General features: G+C 32.7%; 1 long non-coding RNA gene across 1 annotated transcript; it reads left to right on the top strand.

Moving 5' to 3' along the window:
* The first annotated feature begins 2,837 nt into the window (after window positions 1–2,837).
* On the top strand, window positions 2,838–4,452 carry LOC121204685 (uncharacterized). The gene is made up of 2 exons (XR_005899871.1): window positions 2,838–3,294; window positions 3,590–4,452. It is a non-coding gene; the product is annotated as an uncharacterized lncRNA (long non-coding RNA).
* Window positions 4,453–6,152: the final 1,700 nt, after the last annotated feature.

Here is a 6,152-nt window from a genome sequence, read left to right on the forward strand (position 1 = left end):
TAGGGAAGAGCATCAACCCGTAGATATTCAAGGCAAAAATGTCAACTTTCTTCTTCATATCAGGATGTGCTAGGATTCTCGCAAATTCTTCCACGGGATACACTTGCACTCCCCTTTCTGCTTGATCCTTGCCATAACCCACTGTTCGCTCATTCCAGTAATATTCATTAGCTTCTTCCAAAATGCTGGAACATAAGCAGCTTTCGAATAGGCCTTATCGACTTGAACCTTCGGATAATTTAATAAAGTTGTATACTCCTCTACCGTGGGTGCTAAATCCACCCTCCCAAACGTGAAGCAGCTATATGCAAGGTTCCAATACTGAGCAAGGGCCCGGAACAAGTGTTTGTCTATTTTGATATCAAGTAGGTACGATAGATCTCCATAGTTGCAGTAGAACAACTGTTTAGCCTCATCATCCCACTGATCCCATATCTCCTTCAATTCCTGATGATTATTTTGAGTCACGCTAATGCGAGTGTAATCTCATAACTCAGATTTGTGTCCCTCGGCTAGGCTGTCTCCCTTCTCTAATTGTGTTATCTCTGACCATTCATGGACAGCCGCATTATTTTCTACTTTATCAAGGAATTTGTCCCCCATGACGAGCTTTCTAATTCAGAAAATTGAACACGAATTGACACCTTTTAAATGTGGAATGACATGCAAATATGGAAAAAACAAAACACAGCAAGTTAGTATCATATATCAGAAACATAACTCAAAGTAAAGACAATAGAAACAAGCACTTATTGGGGGTAATCACTAGGGTTTAGCGTAGTTCTTCCAAAGGTAGACCCTTATGGTTCCTCTATATGTGGTTTGGTTCTAGAGTTGAGGTACCTGAACCCGCAGATTCCTCGATCCTCACCCATTATAGGCTCATATAGACTGAGTTCAGTTTAGGGGGATACATTTCCCTATGGTTGCACGGAGGTAAAAACCTCACGAAAACATAGGTACGGATGTATCCCGAAAGTGATCCACTATCCTCCACGAAGGTGAAAACCTCACGAAGAAAATAGCTTCTCACTCCCACTTAAGAGGTGTGACCACAATGATCATGCAATGCAATAACAGAAGATATGAAAGAACTTTGGAAAAAAAATGCCGAAAAAAAACATAACACCAAACAGATGAAATGCAATAAGAGGATCGTAGACTCAAAACCAAATTCAACTTTCGACAAAAGACAAAAAGTAATCAAATCGCGGCTTGACTCTCTTATTGGTCCCCAGCGGAGTCGCCAAGTTGTCGAAACCATTTTTAAGTTTTGAAAAACGTGGATCGACTTTAAAAATATAAATGGAGTCGCAACCAATCTTTTCCAATGTGAGATTGGGCCACCTTAAAATCAATCGTTTTAATAAAACATTTGGGCCTATTAAAACAATAATTCTTTTTGGTCTGCTAAGTTTGAAAAAATGGACTCGGGAGTCGGTTACGTATGAGGAAGGATTAGCACCCTCGTAACGCCCAAAAATTGGTACCTATTTGATTAGTTGATGACTTGATGTCGAAATTTGAAAAGATTTTAGAGTACGGTCCTTTTATTTGAAAGAAAATCGAAATTATTCGAATAAAATGTGAAGATCTACTCATTTCGAAGGAGAGAATGCCATACCCAGTACGTTAGGGTCTAACATTTCAGACCTTCGGGACTAAGTTGGTCTTCGATTTTTAAAATTCATGTATGAAGGTTCAAGAGAAGGATATTCGGTCCTCCGAGACTCATGAAAAATTAGAACTCAGTAAGTTAGAGCTCAATCTCTCAGAACTCCCAAATAACGAAGGTTGCCTTGATTTTGGAAATCACTATCCTCAATATAACGCGATGCCACACCCAGTAAGTTAGGGTGCAACGTCCCGAATTTCAAGAATAGGTTTTTATTTGACTCTCGTACAATTAGTTTTAAGAAGGGTACTCGATTATTTAGGTTCAACGAGGAAAATTAGAACCCAGTAAGTTAGGGCACAATCCTCCCGAGGATCCCAAATATCGAATACTGCCTTTATTTTGAAAACAATCGAGGATAAATCTTTGAATAAAAATGAATTTGGGGCGGTTGAAACTTAACAAAAAAATAATAACATGCAATATGAAAATAGCAATATAATAATAAACTTGACAGTGTATATATTAATACCTAGAACATAATAAATGTAAGGAAAATCAACAATAATTAAAACAATAGTAATAAATATAATAACATAACAAACATAGCAATAAAAATATTAACGATGCGAAAATGCATAATAGAAGTGAAAATAATACGTCCAATGATGATATATATATAGTGATAAAAATAATAACTACAGTAAATTAGTGACGGTGAGAATTAATAAATAATAATTTAGTATATAAATAATATCCGAAAAAAATAGTTTATAAAAATATTAATAAAAATAATATAGTAGGTCTGTTAATAATTATATTTTAAAAAAATTCAGTAAAAATATATATATAATAATAGTAAAAAAGTAGTAGTAAATAGTAAAAATGATACAAAAAAATGTAATAAATGAAATAAACTATATTTAAAATAATTAATTTTTTAATAAAATATATATATAAAAAATAATTTAAAATAAATAATACAAAAAAGATTATTAGAAAAACAAAAAAAAATACAAATAATATATAAGTATAATAAATAATAGTATAATAAAAATAGCATAATAAATAGTAGGAAAAAAAGTATTAAAATTAATAGTATAATATGATAAAGTAGTAATAATAAAATAAAGAATAATAATACCCCAAAAAAATAATTAATTTGATGATAAACTATCAAAAAAATAATCGAAATAGGGCTTAATTAAATTAAAAACAAAGATTTTGGGGGTGAAATCGCAATAAAAAAGAGGCGGTGGACTGTATTGGGCGCGCATGCGAACAAGGGGGATCAGAATAGCAAAAATCCCCCTCTCCCAGTGTACAGCGTTTAAAACGGGATTAAAATGAAAAGGCGCGTAAATGTCTGGGACAAAATTAAAAAAACATAATAAACACAGAAAAGGCTCAATCAAACGACCACGCAACAGGGGAGGACCTAATGCGCAATAAAACCAAAAAATGAAGTGGCGCTATTCTCTTTGTAATTAAAACCAAAAAAATGATGTTGTCTGCCATATTCTAAAACCAAAATTAAAGACCCCCCATTCCCATTTGCCGAAATTGAAAAGAAAATAAATGAGCTTTCACCCTTCTTCCATTTGCTAGGGCCGGTGACCACGCCCATCATTGCAACTCCTCCACATGCGCGCCGCGACGGCGGCCGGAGAGAGAGCCAGGTAAGGTCTCTCCAATCCTTTCTAAAATCCCTTTTAAAAACTCTGTTGTATTTCAAAAAGGAAGGAAAAAAGATCCGCGATAAAATAAAAAAAAAACTTGAAATAGGAGGACTATAATCACCTTATTCAAATGTATGGAAGTTCCGTTTCAAAAAAACTTGCTATCTTTCTTTCTTTTATGTATTTCTCTCCTGATTTCGTAAAGAAAAAAATTCCCCTTTTACATTTGTGTTCTCGGCTTTTAAAGCCTTTTTACAACCGTTTTGGTGGCCGAATGTTCGGCCTCTCTTCATAGGTGTAATCGCAGATATCTCGGAGGTAGACGAGTACATGACTCGGAGATGCGAGACGTGCGGCACTCGGACTCGAGGCTTGCGGCGCTGAGAAGTGGTGCTAGGGTTTTGCTTCCTCCTTTTTCTTTTGTGTTCTGTTAGATCTTGGGTAATGGGCTTGTATTGGGTTTAATTGTTTGGGTCTGTGTTTTAGATGTAAATGAGTCTTGGGCTAGGTAAAATTAGGTCCAACACCTAATAATATTAGCAATTAACTTTTATTAAAACAATCATAAAACCCGAATTAAACATTAAAAAATATTAATACTATTATCTTTTAAATATCAAGATATCTTTTATCAAATATAATTACTAATTGAGCTAAAAAAAACATAAATATCATATTAAAAAATAATGATAAACCCGTGTTCCAAAACATATATTAAGCCATAAAAATAAACAGTAATATTTTGAGAAATAATAAAACTAGAAGACAAATATTTGGGGAGGAAAAAAAAGAAGACTTGAAACACGTGTATTGACTAATGTCTTTACAACAGTCTGTCGTTTAAAATCAAGAAGCCTTTTTGGTTTTTCTTGTCTAAATTACCAGTATTTTCTCCGCTTCGTTCTTACATTACCTTGTTCTATTTCCATCTTAGTCTGAAAGAAGAAGAAGCTTCTATAGACGAATGTCGAAGAAGCTTCTATAGACGAATGTCAGCACAAAATTGCCCCCTTTATTTGAAATTCATCTCTACCAAGTAATTGCGTTTCCTTGCATTTGAATTTTGAGGAAATATTTGAACCCACCACCATTGATAATCTAATGATATGTTTCAAAGAGGCTTCTGGGTTTTTAAGGCAATGAATGAAACTTATCTGACATTCAAATGTTAAAATTTCTTGCAATTATGTTTTTTAGTTGATTACATGTTCAAATGTTCATAGTTTTTTTCTGTGTATTCATCTTGTTTGAATGTAATTCAATTTGATTGTGTGTTTAAGAGGCAATAAATGAAATTTAGGACAACTGATTTTAGATGGTTGGTTGGACTGCAATAACTGATATGTTCGGTACGACTGCCGGAACAGAAGAGTTACATGCATTTTATCCCATTAGACCTGAATGCATTGCCGATGTTCCTAGCACCCGACTCCGGCTGAGGGTGTGTCCAGTTATTTGTATCGAATTCGATTATAGCTTATATTGGTTATGCACTTGCAATTTTGAGTTTGGGCTTTAGATTTGGGGTTTAAGATTTAAGATACAAGGTTCGAAATTCAAGGTTAAAGGTAAAAAAAAATACCAAATTTATATATTAATTGCAGAAATGTCATTAAATAATTAAAAAATGACCATAGATTATGTGGTGGGAAAGGTTCATAAAATAATTTCTCTTTCATTCATGGACGAATCTAATTTGATGTTAGTGATTTTATAATTAAATCATCCAAAATGCGACATAGAAAATATAATAAATATATTTATTAAAAAATCATATAAAAATTAAATGATGTTTTGGTTGCAACTATAAAATTAAAAGTTTGATTATGTATAGTGTTCTTGGTTCAAATATCATCAGCGATAAATCTTTATTAATTAATAAAAATATAAAAACTAAAAATAAAAGCACTCTCGTAATAATATAATTTACTTTATAAAAATAAGGGTGGGTACACCCAAGATTACTAAACTATTAATAAACTTACGTTTTGATACTCAACTTCAAAATGTTACAAAATGATTATCAAACTATTCGAAAATTTTTATTTAAGTCAATGGGTGATAAAATTGTTGTTATATGGCTTTTGCACTACCTACACAAACAGAAAGCTTTATGTTCCTTTCTTTTCTCTTCTACAATTTAAGTTTTTTTTTTATGAAATAACTTTAAACATTGTCGAAACCATTTAAAAAAAACGGGAATCAACTTGGATTTTGGAAACGAAAACGAAAAAAACGGGAGTCACCACCAATCTTTTTTGATGAGGTATGATCGGGTCACCTTAAATTAATCATTTTAATAAAAGTTAAGATTTACTAAAACGATAATTTTTGGTCTACGAGAATCAGAAAATGAGTTCGGGAGTTCGTTACGTACGAGGAAGGATTAGCACACTCGTGACGCCCAAAAATTGGTACCTAGTTGATTAATTAGTGTTTTAGTGTCGAAACTTTGAAAACTTGAAAGACTTTAAAATATGATCCCTCTTTTTGTAGGAACGCTTGAATGTTAAAGACCTTCTCGTCTCGAAATAACAAAATGTCACATCCAGTAAGTTAGAACACAACATCTTGAATTTTCGAGAACGAGCTTGCCTTTTATTTAAAATTTGTGTATTTTAACCTATTAAAAGGGTATTTGATTATTTAGAGTAAACGAGAAAAATCCAAACTCAGTAAGTTAGGGCACGTTTTCTCGAATTTCTAAATACCGAATATTGCCTTTATTTGCAAAAATTATTATCTCGAGGTAACAAGATGTCATATCCAATTAAGTTAGGACGCAACACCTCGTATTTCCGAGAGTAAGCATTTTATTTAAAATTCGTATTACAATTTTAAAAGAATATTCCATTATT

This window comes from Gossypium hirsutum, chromosome A08, assembly GCF_007990345.1.
Source record: "Gossypium hirsutum isolate 1008001.06 chromosome A08, Gossypium_hirsutum_v2.1, whole genome shotgun sequence".
NCBI lineage: Eukaryota > Viridiplantae > Streptophyta > Magnoliopsida > Malvales > Malvaceae > Gossypium > Gossypium hirsutum.